At 43.3% G+C, this 17,069-nt stretch overlaps 1 protein-coding gene across 4 annotated transcripts in view; it reads left to right on the forward strand.

Moving 5' to 3' along the window:
• Positions 1-17,069, forward strand: part of ARHGAP6 (Rho GTPase activating protein 6) — a 490,820-nt gene that overhangs the window by 250,843 nt on the left and 222,908 nt on the right. Inside the window, exon 1 of one of the 4 annotated variants that reach the window (XM_059386134.1) lies at positions 6,574-6,614. The exons of the other annotated variants lie outside the window; for them this stretch is intronic. The gene's annotated coding sequence lies outside the window, so the exon portion shown is untranslated. Of the gene's footprint in view, positions 1-6,573; positions 6,615-17,069 lie in introns of those variants that run through there. 4 annotated transcript variants of the gene reach the window in all.

Consider the following 17,069-nt stretch of genomic DNA (forward strand, 5'->3'; position numbering starts at 1 on the left):
TCAGAAGAATTTGGAGTTGTGGCTTTGGGGAAGAGTTTCCATGGAAACAGCAAAAGACGGTCGGATGAATAAACTTTAAAAATATTTTTGAATGACCCTTTCTGCAGCCGACTGAAATATCTGGTAAAGAAACATATAAGACCATCCAAGTGAAATAAAGAGCCGACAGGCCTCCTGCCAGCACGTGGAACCCCTCGGCTGCGCATCCGCGGAGCTCCCCCTGTGCCAGGTGGGGGCCGCTGTGCCTGGGCAGAGTGCCCCGACATTGCTCTAGATTCCTTACTTGTCAGCGCCAGCACCGTTTTCATTAGCTCCACAGGATAATAATAGTTTAGCGAGAGAATGGAATCTCGAGTTTGCTAGAAGACTTTGCAGGCGGTAACGTGTAGTATTACTTTTGTAAGTATTTATGCGCAGGACCTTCAACAGTCCCATTATGATGTCACTTTGATGGTCTAGGCAAAATGTAAAACACCGATCTCAAAAGATGAGGCATTCCCCCCACCTTAGCTCCTGACTCACAGCAGCAGGAGGATGGCACACCCCAAAAGCCTTCGCTTCCCGAATGAACTCTCCCTGATGTGCCAGTACTTTTAAAGGAACCCAAAAGGAATAGGGCAGCATGGAGCGTTAGCAACATGGGGAAGCTGTTACCATGTGGACACAGGGAGGGGCCGGGGTCACCAGAAGCCAGTGACTTCCAATCTCCGCTGAAGGGACCCCGGAAACATGCCCAGGGAGGATTGCAGCAAGGGCAGAATATGGAGAGGCAGGGATGGGGTGGGAGGAGCAATACTGTGACCTCTTGGGCTTCTTACTCTCTCCTCTCCCCTTTCTAGTACTGAGCCCAGCACATCTACCAAGAGGCAGTCCATGGGGGTCAGCCTCACAGGGTGCAGGCCAGCGCAGAGATGGGCAGAAGTGTTTCTTTTGTTTTGGCAGAAGTGGAGTGGGAGACTTTGCACCCATGAAAGTCACCCTACTCGTGTTCAGTTTTCTTTGGGGTTTACTTGCATTATGAAAGACCCTAAATTCCCAAGCAGGTACAGGATTTTTGGATTGCTTAGAATGTCTCTTTTCTCTCCCCTGGGGGTTGTTTCAATGACCACATTTAAACTAGTAATGTGTTACACCAGCTCCATCCATATGAGATGTGCATATCTTTAAAAATATTCATATTACAAGCCTGTTAAAGTACTTACTCTTCACTTATTATACCATGGCATATTTTACATATGTATTGTAATGAATTTCATATTAAGAAGCTCCATACTTCATTCAAAAATACTTTGGTATTTTTAATATAAGCTTAAACTATAATTAATTTTTCCCTTATATGCTCATTGAAATAGTCTAATAGAATTTAGTTCCCAGACAATGAAAAAGGAAGAATTGGTGTGGCTCTTTTTCTGGTCGATGCCTACAGAGTTTGAATCCTTGACATTATACATCGACACAAAATGGGTTGATCCGTGCTTTCATGAAGAGTTATTCTCATTTCTCTGTGGTGGGTAAGGAGTGGTTGCAAGTGAGGTCTGCGGTTTAATCACCGTATTAACTCCAGTTAACTTAGCAGAGAGAAATCTACCATTTCAGCCCTGACTACAGAAAGTGCCTCTCATTCCTGAGTTAGTTTCCTCTCGAGGCCTGTGTATCCACTTTTGTGATACCTATCCTGCTTGTAATTGCTTCTTTAAATGCCCTATTCACTACAGAACTGAAAAATCCAAAGGGGCAGAGGCCAGGACCAGGGGCGTATCTGGACTCCACATCCTTGGCCACAGGTAGCAGGGACCCGACACTGGTATGTGCTTGAATGCCAGCAAAGTTAATGACTTAGGACTCTTAGAAATAATTAGGCAGATATGTTAAGAAAAAAAAAAAAGAAAAGAAACAATTAGGCAGACTTTTACAGTAATAATACCAGCCAATATTTATTGAATGCTTCCCATGAGCCCTTGACATTCTACATTATTTAATCCTTAAAAGAACCCTGTGAGGTTCTTGAGGACCTGTGAGGTCCTAAATCTGTTTAAAAGAGGAGGAAACTAAGGAACTGAGTTGAGATGTTTCAGGGTCACACAGCTAGTAAGTTGAGTAGTGAGACTGGTTCTCCAATCCTTGTCTCTCTGACTGCCGAGCCTCCATGCTTTGAACCACTACATAGTGGCCAGTGGTTAAAATGCGATGAGCTTATCTTTAAGATGATAGTTTCAAAACTCTCATTTTGTAATGATTGTAGACTCAAAGGAAATTGCAAAAATGCTACCGAGATATCCCGTGTCCCCTTGACCCAGCCTCCGTCAGTGATAGCTTCCTACATAACTAGAGTACAATATCAAACCAGGACATCGACGCCGGCGCATTACTATTAACTTGTCTACAGACCTTGTTCACATCTCACCACCAATTTTTTACATGCATTCCTTTGTACACATGTGAGTGAGTGAGAGAAAGAGAGAGAGGGGGAGAGATGCAGTCGTTTCCCACGTATAGATGGGCATATCTGCCACTCAAGATACAGAACTGTTCCACTGCTACAGAAAAACCCCTTCACGCTCCCCCTTTGTAGTATCAGCCATGCTGTGTCTTACCCCTTCTCTGATCCAGGCAGCCGCTCACTCATTCTCCAGAAAATGACACCTTTTAAGTGATCCCCCATCTCTCCTTCCCGCACAAGGGCAACATTCCTTTCTTCTTCTTCTTCTTCTTTTTTAGAGGGGGGTGGTGAGGGGAGGGGCACAGGAAGAGGGAGACAGAGAATCCCAAGCAGGCTCTATACCCAGTGAGGAGCCTGACGCAGGGCTCGAGCTCACGACCCTGAGATCATGACCTGAGCCAAAACCAAGAGTCAGATGCTCAACCGATTGAGCCACTCAGGCGCCCCACGATGGCAGCATGCCTCTGCTCACGCATCGTTTATGCCCAAACCATCCAGAAACGTAACAGAAGAAAGTAAAATGAATAGATAATGAGATCAGAGAGGATTTTTGTATTCTTGTTGTTAGTAACATATACAACCGCAAATAAAGAACATCCTGTTTGGTATTTTTAGCTGAGCGTGGTGGTAATTTTGTCATTCCAACTCTTGTGTTTTCTCTTGAAAAGGGCTTTTGATCAAAACACCACAGGCTTTTTTAGCTCTTGCACAGAGGCCCCGTGCCCCCTCTCTGCATGGCTGTTCTGATGGAACATCCATTTCAGGAATGATAGCCGCATGGGTGAACTTGCAGCAGCCTGGAAAAGGTACATGAGAACTGGCACTCTGCCCTCCACAAGGCTCTATGAGCAAGGAGAAACACACGTCCCACATGTACTTGCCACAGTCATGACCCACTTGTGCTCTGGGCAGCCCAAGGGTTATGTAAACCCTGGCATTCAGGAGACACATGCATTTTTACTCATTCACTTCAGAGGGAGTGCTGGTTCATAGACCTCTCTTGGGGAAAAGTTTGAACCTTATCAAGATTAGCCGTTTCAAAAAAAAAAAAAAAAAAAAAAACAACTTAATAGCTGTTTTTATCCAGGATAGCTGCAGAGTAAAACCTTATCATCGGGACACAGTTATAAAGACTTCCTGCACTTATTTGGTTCCCACTATTTAAAAAAAAGGTGTAAAAAGTGCTGATGCTCTGCGATTCTGCAAACACAGGCATACTCTTCTTGGATGCTTCAATTACTGCAGAGTTTTACTATATCATTTGCCTTGATCTTTATTGGAAAAGGAGACTTTTTTTTTTTTTAAATCTAGACATTCTTACACCATGCTCTGGCTTTTAATTAGGTAGGTGTGCAGTGCCATCATTTCCATGGTGGTTCCTCCTATCACCCTTGTAGGGAGTCTCAGGAGAACCTGGATGTAAAGAAGTGTAAGGCCTTCTACGGGATTTCTGCACTGGGAGACACTTTTTATTTTATGTATCTTTCAAAAGAAAAGTCTAGAACCCCTGGCATGCAGATACATAACACCCAAAATGGTGCTTGGCTGTGTAGTTCTGTTGACTGAAATGTAGAACTATCTCTTCCTGTTGGTTAGCTAGTGCCACACTATTCCATATGACAAGCTACTTTGACATTCAGTGTCTTAAAACAGCCATCACTCATTTTCCTGAGTCTGGGGGTCAGCTGGGATCAGCTTACTGGGGCAGAGCTCAGCTGTTTGACCTAAGGCCAGGCTGCTAGTCCCGCAGGGCTTGGCTCCTCGATTAGTTGTGCGCTGCGTCTGTTTATTCGGGGGGTGTGGGTTTGTGGGCAGCACCCACCTGGGGAGGTACAGGAGCACGGGTATGACCAGCAGAATGGATGGAGGATTCTTAACGCATAGGTGGGACCTTGGAACACACTCATCTCTACGTAGCCGCCATTGGCCCAGGCGAGTCACGTGTCCACGCCTAATGTCAGAGGATAGGGAAAGAACGCTCCGTCCGTGATGGAGCCACGGAAAGTTTCTGAGTGCAGTGAGGGGTGAGAAGTGGGGGAAAATCATATACCTTCCCTCGATATGTAATCAGATTCATTTGAACATGCTGATGTTTTGAAGAAGGCACAGATCTATCTGTCTCATTTTTTTCCATTTGGTCAATGGGCTGTCTCCACTGAGGGTGTGACTGTATCCTTCCTTATGACCTAATTAGATGACAAAGGTAAGATGATGGGTCCATCCCACTGACACCAGTCCCCACAAAGCCACATTGATTGGATGGATATAGACTGAACAGATAGCAATGGAGTATTTAGAAATAGGATGAATAATATTAACCTTTAAACAGAATTATTGTAGTCCCCCCCCCCCCCCCCCCGGTTCCTTGTGTGTAGCAGCTCTGGCTCCTCAATCTGTCAGAAGGAAAACATTCGGAATCACCTCCTGGGAGATTTTTTTAATCTGCTTTGATTTACTGGTGTCACTTTAAAAAGATTTGTAAATTTAGCTCCTGTTTTAAAACCCAGAATAATTGTAGATGAGGTCATGTATAATTGGAAGAAAAATACATTTAATCCTTTAGTTCAAACAAATCGGAGCTAACCTTTGGAAATTAGATGGTTAATTTGATCAATTTTGACATGTAAATGGATAAGCTAAATTAAAAATAATGCACACACACACACACACACACACACACACACACAAAATCTCCTCTCTGAAGTTTAAAACCTTTGCCCTGTCTTCTTCCATTATATCAATTGGTTGAACAGTTGCCAAATCCTGGTGGTTTCTGTGTTTGTCCCCCCAGTTTGCTCTGTAGTTGATTTGACCCAGCAGAGCACCTGCTGGATTTTAGTCACTCAGTTGTCTAAATTAGGGGTCAGCAGACTGCCGCCTGCTTTTTTATAGCTCACAAAGCACAGAATAAGCATTAGGTTTTTAAACAGTGGGGGAAAAATCAAAAGAAGACTATTTTATGATAGGTGCAAATTATATGCAATACAAATTTTAGCATCCATAAATCCAGTTTTATTGGAAACAGCCACACCCATCGTTACGTGTTGGCTATGGCTGCTTTCAGGTTAACACCAGAGTTGAGTGGTTGCAATTGAGCGGTTGGCGGGAAAGCCTACACTGTGTGTTATCTGGCCATTTACTGACACACTTTGTCAATCTCTGGTCTAAAACTCTGCCTCGCGTTCCCACAGACATGGAGGACAGATCTACTGTTGATATAAGAACAAAGACCAAAGAAAGGGGACACACATCCTTTGAGTGGAAGAGAATTCTGGGAACATTCGGATAAGGGCAAAATAAGATCAAACATTCACATATCTGCCAGTATGTGTGGAGAACTGGGTATGTGTCCAGTGCTCAAAGAAAATTTCAAGAAAGGATAATATCTGGTTTCTACTCTCAGGATTCCTCTTGAATAAAAAGCACGATGTGTCCCCATTACAGGTCATAGAGTCTGAAACCTCTCTGCCTTGTCTAATTCTCTAAGTCACCAGAAAACCCTTTGGAGTTTTTAAGTTGAACGTAATATATTTTTTTTTCATGGCTTATCTTGTAAATATTCTTGGCAGAATCATTTTCACGAGCCTTACTGTTCTTACTCAGTTCAAAGCTGAGGACTGAACTCTGAAAAAAATGTCATTTACTCATTGGTTTAAAATGCTGGCCCCTCTTGTTTTGCATTGGAGATTTTTACATTAGTGTGTCCAGAACTCCCTCAGAGGAAAGAATGTAAGGGGCCTCGGAGGGCTGACCTTTAAAACACCATAGTCTGCGGCGCTTGCTGCGCGCTTAGTCACAAGAGGTGTGTGGGGAGAGAGCTCTCAGTCCTGCCAGTGCAGCCTGTGTTTTGCCAAGGGATGTGGCCCCCTCTTACGCTTTGTGATGTTTCTCTTGGCTGACTTTTCCACATTCTTGTGACCCTTTGAATGGAGATGTCTTTACAGCGTTAGCCCCTACAACATGGCCTCCCGCTATCATTTCCTGCAGGTCTTGTCTTAGATCTCAGCAGCTTCCTGAGTAAATGTCACCTTGGTGTCTCCTCAGAGGAGCTTGGGAGGCTCACAAAACCTGGTTCCCACCAGATATGAAGCCTAACGTCTATGAGTCGTCTTCTCATTAGACTCTGCAAGAGGATGAGCCTGGAATTCTCTTCAGTTCCAAAGTGAGGGGCAAGGTATGGCACCAAACAGGGAACCAGGAAAATGCCACACAAGGTGGGGATCAAGTGACCCCCAGAGGAGGAAATTCCAGTTGAAAATAGAAAGCCGGTCAGCACCCTTGTGAGAGCCAGTGTACTAGACTCTGAAACTAGCCACCTGTGGCCTGTGAAGGCTGCCGTCGGAAGGTCATGGATTGGCCTGAAGAAGGGTGTTGTGTTTCAGGGCAGTAATTGGGTGGTACAAACCCAAAACGAAACATTATTTATCTACTTGCACAGTTGTGCTGGGCTGGAGAGTTTTGCGGAAATGACTCAATTTCTTATATTTGACATGTTGACCAATGGTCAATTCATTAATAGAGAAAGGAAATTTGGGAAGAATATTCTCTTCAGGACTATAGCGTACGTATTACATGACGGGGGGGGGGCAGAATTCTAACTCCCCATGATAAGAATTTTGTTATTTTGTTAATTAAATTAAAATATCTCAGTAAGTGTTCCTTAAAATGACAGATCTATGATCGACTGTGAACTGCTCACATTATGGGGTTGCTAAGAAAGCTGGTAGCTCTTTGACTAGTCAGAACTTTCTAGAAAATCTTTGAAGAGAGTTTAACGTCTTGACACTTTACCAAAGCGCTGAGGAAGCTGTGGATCCGGGTGTCTTTCTGGAAAGTTTTGTTTGTTTGATTCGACGTCTGATCCAAATTTGGAGGAGATGAAACCTCTTCAGGGTTTCTAATGCAGATAAAATAAAGAATATGTGCCATAAACAGTTTTAACCTGTTTAACTTGGTGCTTTTTTGTGGGAGAGGGATGCCGGAAGGGGGCAAAATGGACTCTCTTGATTTTAAGGAGGAAATCTTGCCCGATGGAAAAGTGCTGTCTGTTGGTCAGTTGTCACAGGCTTTTTATTTTTCAGCGCAGAAAACGGGTTTGCCAGACTGGTTTTCAGAGATTTCTTGGCAACCTTTGATTTATTTGTTACTTAAAAATTGTCAATATTAGAGACACCCAATCCTTTGTCTATAATTAGGATTTTGTTCATGGAGAGATATTTTTAAAATCTGTATTTTGTGTATGTGTGTGAAGATATAATGATTTCCACCAATCTGTAGCAACAGAGGGTAGCTGAGTGGTTGTCTGGGCCTTGCGGGTGGGAGAGGGCTGTGACCGCAAATGGGCACCCGGGACGTTATTAAGGTGATGGAAATGTTCTGATACTGGATTGCGAAGATGTTGCAAAGCTTGGTGAATGGACAGGTAAGTTTTATGGTATGTAAATAGCATCTCAATAAAGTTGTTTTTAAAGAGGATGCACTGATTCGAGAATCAAAAAGTGTTTGTTTATTTGCAAATGAATTGAAAGCAATGCTATACAACTGAAGTTGGAATACATGCGTAGCATTACAGCCTTTCTTTTTCACTTCTAGCCCACCCTCTTAGAAAAACCAAGTGATTTATTAAAATGAGAAAAAGCTTCATTTTTTACTACTTATTCAAGAGTCACAGTAATCTGAGCAAGCATACGTTTCTGGGTAACGCAGGAACATCACACTGAACTAATCACCAGCCTGGTAAGAAATTGAACTTTCTCAAATCAAAAGCCAAAAAGGATCTGAGCTACCATCAGAATTGTCTATGTAATTTGTTGAAAATGTTTTAAGGCTGGATTTTAGTTATGGTTGCACAATTTGGGCATTGGCTGAAAATCATGGATCTGTACATTTAAAGTGGGTGACTTTGACTATGTATAAATCATACTGTGATGAAGTGAACATAGAGGACTTCCTGGTGACACAGCCCAATGCCTGAATTCCATATAATGAAGTCACTGCCTCCAGGCCATGGTCTTGTCTTCCTCATCTTATTTGCAGCATTTTGGCCATGGCCATGTGATCATGAAATTTGCTTGGGGCTGTGAAAATCATTCCCTTTGCTTAAAGAGATTCTACAGGAAACAACTTTTCACTTATTTTTTTCCTTTACTTTATTGTTTTGTGCAGTGGAAAGATCCCATTCCAACATTAGCTTGTTTCCTCTCCTCCTCCTTTTTCCCCCCTAATTTCTCTTTATCATTCCCTTACTCTTGTGGTCAAGGTCATTCGGACCCTGTAGTTCCATTGGTATGGGCTTTCATTTTCCTAGCAGTTGGTAAGACTGTCCTGTGATAGCTGGAGATATGTGCATTAGCCTGACAGATGTGCGTGTTACATGGTCTCGCACAGACACACTGAGGTTGGGTAGCGATGCCCTCCTCTCTAAACTCGAGGGATAACTTTGTTTGTTTCACACATGTAAATAACAACTCATACAGTGAGAGTGTACAGTTTGCTACATTTTAAGTATATCTGCAGGATTTCATAGTGATCACCAAGAGCTAGTTTTAGAATATTGTGTCCCCCCCTCCCCCCACCGCTAAAGAAAAGCCCATTCGCACTGGCGGTCAGATTCCATTCACTTCTGTGACCCTCCAGCCCCTGACTGCCACCCATCTCCTTTCTGTCACATGGATTTGCTTATCCTGGATATTTCATATGAATGGAATCATACGCTATGTGGTCCTTTGCGACCATCTCCTTTCGCTTAAAGTGTTCAGGGTTCACTCCTGTTGTGGGATGTATCAACACTTCATTACTTTTTATTGTCGTATGATGTTTCATCATATGGAAACACATTTTGTTTATCCATTCGTGAGTTGATGGACATTTGGATGGTTTCCACTTTTTTGCTCCTATGAATAATGCTGCTGTGGACATTCATGTAGAAGTTTTGTATGGCTGTGTATTTTCATTTCTCTTGGGTATATGCCTAGGAGTGGAATTTATGGGTCACTACGGTAACTCTAAGTTTAATCACTGGAGGAACGTCCAGGTCGCTTTCAAAGTGACCATGCCATTTCCCAGTCCCACCAGAAGTGCACGAAGGTTCCAATTTCTCCACATCCTCATCAACACTATTATCGCCTGTCTTTTTTTATCTTTGCCATCCTAGTCAGTATGAAGTGCTATCTCAGTTTTGTTATGATTTTCAGTTTTAAGCAAAGGCATAATAGAAGGTGATTATTTGCTTTACAACTCTCTTTGCTGTAGTGCTCTGAAATTGCCTATATATTTAAAACAGTGTCCTTTAAAAGAAATAGCTCACTGCAGTCTGCACACTCTGGCAGTATCCATTACAAAAAACAAAGTGCACACAAAGGGCTCCCTCCTTCTCTCCTTGCCTTGGCCTGTGTGTCTCCTGAGTGTGGAGGCCATACAGTACCTTTGCGGTGCTCCTGGGAGGACATGGCAGGGCTCCTCCAGCTCAGCAGTCCCCAGCCCTGGTGCTCGGCAGGCAGACTCTGAGAAGGCCAGAGGGCGTGTGTTCCCAGGTTCCTGCTTGTGCTTCTGAGTGAACAACTTGACACAGATACCCAGCGAACCATGGGGTACAATCCAGAGACCTCCCTCCCCCTTCTCGGAGGGCTGTGGAACCAGATCAACCTGACTGTGGCACTTGTTGTATCTGTCACGGCTTGACCTAAACATCAAGACGTCCAGGCTGAAGAGGCATTAGGTGGCAAAGAGAAGGAGAAAATACTCCAGAAAGAAGGAGTCCTTTGTGCAAAGACCCCAGGGAATAAGGAGGCAGAGCAGGTTCGAGGAAGTGAATGAAGGAAGTCCAAAGTGAGTGAGAGGAGGAATGGCATGAGAGGCATTTGGAGAAATGGGTGGGGGTGGGCAGGAGGAATTACTGGGTCTTGTAGGCCACAGAGTAAGGATATTGGATTGTAACCCAGGAGCAAGAGAGAGCCATTGAAACATTTTAAGCACTGCAAGGGTTGCGGATTTCGTGTGTGTGTGTGTGTGTGTGTGTGTGTGTGTTATGACTGATTTCCTCATCCGTGAAAAGGACATGATGAAATTGTGTTATAGCCTTTTGAACGCCGAGGATAGGAGATCCTTTATCACCAGGACACCCATAGCATCTTCTGTCCCAGGTTTTGGTCAACCCTGGTAGGAAGAATTCAGGGATGACTGTTGTGGGATCCTCCTATGTTAAAATCTTCACTCTGTTCCTGGCTTCTTCTGCCCTGACACCCACTGAACACCAGTGACCACATCTGTCAGCTAACTAGCACCAGAGAAAGTCCCATTGGTTCAGTTAGGGCAGTGGCACACATGCTGGGAAGGCTCTCTCACTATGCCTTCTCCCAGGTTTCTGCAGATTGGGTGGCTGCTGGATCGCCACCCCGGGGCCAATTGGCCAGGGTTCAGGGCTGGTCTGTAGGACCTGAGTGGACTTTTATGCTTAAGGAGCCCCCAGTGGCTGCTCACCTCAGGAGGAGGTAACCATGGGCAGGAAAGGACTTCGCTGCCCTTCTCTGTAACAACAAGCAAAGCACTGCCAAGGGCAACAGTAAAAAATAATCTTGTAGGATTGGGGCAAGGATAACAGATACTGTAGGTGAAACACAACGCTTGCCACGCTCTTGACGACAATGCTTGTCACATAGTGTACCTTGAGAACTTGGTTGTCCTTTTTGTTACTGGCCGTCCCATTCCGCCCAACCCCTCCCACATCCACACATACCCTCAGTAGACTGCGTGACAGGCTGCCAGGCTGGGGTCTTAATATTTGACGCAGGAGCCAATGATAACACCTTTGACCAATGGATGGATGACTTATAGTTCTATTTTCATAGCTTTTTTTTTTAAAGCTACGGTATTGAAGTCATTTGTTTTTTTTTTTAGTTATTAATCTTACTGCTTCTTCCAACGTTTTGTTGAATAGCATTTCATCATGTTTTGGTTAAGTGATTTATGGCTGGCTCACAAATTCCAGTCTTAAGATTATAGTTACTTACAAATTCCTCAGGATGCTCATTGTGCTAGCAGAAATTTAAAAAAAAAAAAAAAGAAAGAACTGTAGGATAACATTCCTGTATCTGATTCCTCCACAACTCTGTTGGAAGTTCTACCTCCTACGTCCACTCTATTGACCTCCAAACGGCCAGTAAGCATATGTAACATATATACAGTTGACCAATAAGGAGATGAAAAACGCTAAAAATCAGCAGCCATCAGAGAAATGCCAATCAAAACTACAAGGAAATACCACTTTATACCCTCTAGGGTGGTAACAATCAACACGTCAGATAATAATGACTGTTGGCAAGAAGACGGGAAAACTGGAACCCTCATACATGGCTAGTGGGAACATAAAATGGTACAGACACTTTGGCAAAAATCTGGCGGTTCCTCAAAGAGTTAAACAGTTTTCCTATGACTCAACAATTCCACTTCTAGGTAGACACCTAAGAGAAAGGAAATATGTGCCTGCATACAAACTTGTATGTGAACGTTCATAGGAGCCTGGTTTGTAAAAGCCCAGGGGTAGAAATAGTCCATTAACTGATGAATGGGTAAATGAAATGGGATAGATCCATACAGTGGAATATTATTTGGCATTTAAAAGGATGAAGTGTTGATACATGCGACAGCGTGGATGAACCTTGAAAACACTGTGCTAAGTGAAAGAAGCCTACCACAGAAGGTCGCATATTTGGTGATTTTAATGTAGGTGAAATGTCCAGAATAGGCAAACCCATAGGGAGAGAAAGTCGACTGGTGGTTCCCTAGTGCTGGGGCTGGGGGAGGGGGAGTGACTGCTACTAGGTGTAGGTGTCTCTCTGAAGTGATTAAAATGTTCTAAAATTGGTTGTGGTGGTGGCTACGAAACTCTGTGAATATACCAGAGGCTGTTGAGTTGAACATCTTAAATGCATAAATTGTAGAGTATGTGAATTATATCTCAATGAAGTGGGTATTAAAAAAATAAGCAAAGAAAGCCAACCAATGCGCGACACCAATGGCGCACTCCACTGTGTGGTAATTGTCTAGGCCTATTTATTCACGGCAAGATTCCTCGGTTCTCTATTTATGTGTTACTTTGCCATATATGTACTTAAGAAACTTCTCAGTTTACTTACAATATATATGTGACAGCCAGTTTATTTTATGTCATGGGAAACAGAAACAGAATGAGCAGAGGACTGTTTATGTGAGCACAGTCTGGCCTTTTGCTGGAGACTGGGATATATTTTAGTGCCCCAAACCACCCACATACCCCACACATTAATCAGGGCCAACATGCTGGGAGCAGCCATGACTGCCGACCACAGGAAACTAGGATGTGTTTTATGTGGACATTTGTAGGCAAATGTAGCGTAATCTATTTAACCGGTGCTATTGTTGTGGTGGTGGTGGTGGTGGTGTGTGTGTGTGTGTGTGTGTTTACATTGTGTATGCGTGTGTGTTTACAGCAAGCTCAGTCAGAATGCCCTAGGCCAAAGAGTACTGTGAGCTTCTAAAAAGGAACAAAGATCAGTATCTTTGAAAATGTACTCTTGCACTCTCTCTCTCTGTTGTTCAAGGATTGCTTTTCCCAGCTGAGGCCCAGGTCAGTCTTCTGTAGCCAGAGAGTCAGGAATGGGAAAAAGAAGTTTCCCTCTAATATCCACTCCCTGTCATTTTATTTGATGCCTTGTATGTGTACTTTCTAACCCTTGGAACACCTCTCTAGTGAAGTTTATTTATCCCATTTTTTTGGATGAGAAAACTGGGGCTTGCCAAGGCTAAGTAATTTTCTCAAGGTCACAAAGATGTTGAATGGTGGGAATCGGTTTTGAACTCATGCTAGCTGATGTGAAAGACCACCTTCCTCCTCCTTCGTGGTAAGCTGTTTTCCATCTCCCAAGGAGAAACAAGACCCTTTATTCTCTTGCTGTTGACTTAATTATACTCATTAATAAAACTGAAACAGAAATTAATTATTTGAGTAGAGATGAATTATACAGCAATTCAGTCTTTATACCAGGAACCAAGGAATTTCAATTTCCATGCCAGACCTTAGCAATTCAAATTCTAAAATTAGTTTTTTTTTTTCCCTGGGAAAATATAAAATCATAGAGCAAACCCTTAGTTTTTAGGATAGCAGCCTACAGGAATTACTAAGGATTTAAGGAAAAAAAGAAATAAATAAACAAACTCTCCTGAGAAGAAAAGCTGGGGTCCAGAGAGCACCTGCTTTTACCCAATGATGTCATCCTTCATGGATCTGTCTTACAGAAGGAAAGAGATGTGGCAGCCCATTGGTGATAAGTACATGAGAAGCTCGCCTTCAGAATCAGAAAGCCTGGAGAAGCCACTGTAGATAATGAAGGGAAAAGCAAAGAGAAATATAGGAGTAGAGCTGGCCTGGTAGCAGCCAGCTGGCCACCTGGGACTTGGGTGGGCACCATGGTAGAGACGAAAAGCAACAGTGGTATGGCAATTTGCCCATACTGTTGCCAGTGGGCACGAGAGAGGGCAGTGAAGAGGTAGAACCAAGAACTGCTCTGACATTCAGAGGAGAGGAAGCCAGCAGTCCCTCACACGGGGCCCAGGAGGAGGCTGAGCAGAGTGCCACATTAAAGAGACATTATCACTCATAATGGATTGTCACTGGGGATGGCTGGAAACACATTCGCTTCATGTGGTCCTATTGTGATGGGCTCATTCAGCTCTGAATTCGAGCTGTATTTTCACCTATAATTATGCCTATAAGACTAAGTGGTTCAGTGGTTCAAAAAGACAAGGAAATGTCTCCATTACAAAAATAAAAACTTAAAATAAGATGGTTAGCGCATAAACTTTGGGCTCTCCGGGATGTGTGCTTATCTAGAGTGACTCATTCCTAGATGATCCAGGGTCGCCGGAGGATTTGCTGTACTGGCCCTGAAGAATGGCAACCTGCTGTTTTAAAAAAACAAAAACAAAAACAAAACAAAACAACTGGAGACATTTTTCCTTCCTGAGGTTACCCACAGCAGTATACTTAGACCACATTTTCTTTGAGCTCTAGATTAGAGGGAAAAAAAAAATCCGTAGCCACCCACAAATACAAAATTTCTTAAGATGAGGCTTTCAGGGGCATAACAGTTATGAACTGAAAAGAAAATTTGGTTCCCGTTGGCAGGCGCTGCTACTTTCATTGAGTTCTAATTACATGGAATAGTTTCTAGGTGAATTAAATGCAAAGCAAGAGGATTGTTTTTATATTTGCATTTATATGTTGAATTAAGGAGATTGAAGATTGACTTGAATAGATTGGAAGACTTGACAGTTACCGAGCCTAACACTCATCTTTGGAATCTTGCTCCAGTGAGTTATACAGATTTTAAGGCTTTGATGCATGGCTGACATTATTCGCAACCTGAAGTCTCCTTGCCATTATGGTAGTCTCTGGAGCCAAAGGTTGGAACGGCTTACAATGGCTGAGTAAGTGCAAGACAGATTAGCCGTGGGAGATGCAGTGGGTGGAGAGGCTCCTGAGAGTGATGAGGAAGACGGCTTTTGCCTCTGACCCCAGCGTGACTCAGTCAGGTGGTGGTGGTAGGGACAGAGAGGAGACATGGAAAAGCCAGTGGTACCAGCAAAGCATAGAACGGTGGAGCTCGGCTCTCTCCGTGTACCAATCGCGATTATGGTATTCAACCTTCTCTTCTCTCTTGCCTGGTGCAGGCCTGGCCTCTCTCCATCAGCGTGTCTTTTTGAAGCATTGCAGGATATTCAACATCAGCACCTAATTATGAGCCTGTTCCAATGTTGGAGCCTGTTTCATCTCCGCCTTAACATGGTTTAAGTATGTCTGCAAAGGAAGAACATTTACTTACATTGTTAACCATCCCTTTTCATGTCTCAAAACAGCAGATTTGTTTATCCAACAGATTTTGCCAAGAAGGCAGTGAATGAAATTTCAGTTTTCAAGTACGTTTGAAGTTAACATTTTGTGATAGAGAGCCAAGCTCAGTCAAGCAACACTTTGTTACGAAAGCATCTTTGAGCTTGACATAAATCATGACTTAAAGTAACATTTCAGCCTTCAGACCAGTGCTGTCCAATAGAAATGCAGTCCAAACCATATAGATAATTTTAAATGTTCTAATGGCCATGTTTAAGGAAGTTCAAAAAGTAGAAACAGTGATCTGTCCCCCCACCACCCATATATCTGAAATAGTAACATTTTGATACACAATCAGAAACATTAGTAAGGAGATGTATTATCATGGGTGGTTCTCATTCCAAGTCTTTGAAGCGTGGCATGTATTTTGTGCTCCTGTGAATTTCACACATCTTAATTTCAACTGGCTACATTTCAAGCACTGGAGAGCCGCAACAGCTAGTGGCTACCATCTTTGACACCAGAGCTTTAGAGGACTGGGTTAGGAGATGAAAGACAACAGATCTGATGCGGTTCCCTGCCGAGGAAGTTTTTAAATCCATTGGTGGGAATTTCCACTCTCCCCCATGCCTGTACCCCAGCCCCAGGCACCCCACGACCACACTTGCCACCGATACAGTCAGTATTTGGCATCTCCGTAGGCCATCTGGGTACAGAGCCCTGTTTTCTTGTTGCATGCTAAGATCTAGCAGCTGTTCTCTGCTGGGGTGCTACTCAGCTTTGAATTTCAGCCCCTTGGCTTTCCCACACTGAACAGCCAACGCAAACTATTGTTTGCCATGATACCTGTTCCTTTCTAAGAAGATGAAGGCAGTAATCAGATTTGCACTTAGTACAAGGTGTTCAAGTGAAATTACCTACTGGTTTTGGCAATCCTCCCTCCCAAATTGCTGGGGTGTTATCTTCATTGGGGTTATATAAATAGGAATTGCCCACCTCCTAAATAGAGTGTGTAATCCTGGAGGTAACCTAGGCATCCTCCCACACCCTGCCACAATTGATGCCCAATTATTCCCCAGAACACCTAAGCCTTTATGTAATAGGGTCCTGGAAAGAAGGGAAGTGGCAGGCAAAAGTGGAATAGATATTTCAAACATCGCCCATGTGGGAAACGTTCAGATCTGGCATTTTTGGTGCAAGACTCCTTTTGCTTCCAATATCAGGGTTTGTTCCATCGCGAGCACGCTGGGTGCTGCCAGGCCATCTTGGAGCTGATACATACAGAGCCCGCGATTTACTGCTCTTCTTAATACAAGCACGATTATGGCCAAAGCCATCCCAGAAGAGGAGATAAAGCTCGAGTGGTTACAATGCATTTCCTCATGCAAAATGGAGAGCACACTCTTCTATTTATTAATGAATCTGCTGTATAAAGCTTTGCTGAAATTGGGGATGGGCTCAAAGCAGAACTCACTGACAGTCTTTAATGTTTGGAGAATGTTCAAAGAAGATGGAACCAAAATGGATGGAAAATTTATATGCTCATTTGAACTATTCTTGTATGTTAGTATGTTTGTCATTTTTCTTCAAAATGAGACAGTCTTAAGCCATTTAGGTATGGTGTAATCATGTGGCCAGGAGCTTGGGAATCATACCCTAAGTTTCTGGACAGTGTCATCCTTTGGGTTTGTATTTGGAGTCGGGCATGGCTTCCAACCCTGAGTCTGGAACTTACTAACTGGGTGACTTTGAGCAAGTTCTTTG

Source organism: Mustela nigripes, chromosome X (assembly GCF_022355385.1).
Source record: "Mustela nigripes isolate SB6536 chromosome X, MUSNIG.SB6536, whole genome shotgun sequence".
NCBI classification, from domain to species: domain Eukaryota; kingdom Metazoa; phylum Chordata; class Mammalia; order Carnivora; family Mustelidae; genus Mustela; species Mustela nigripes.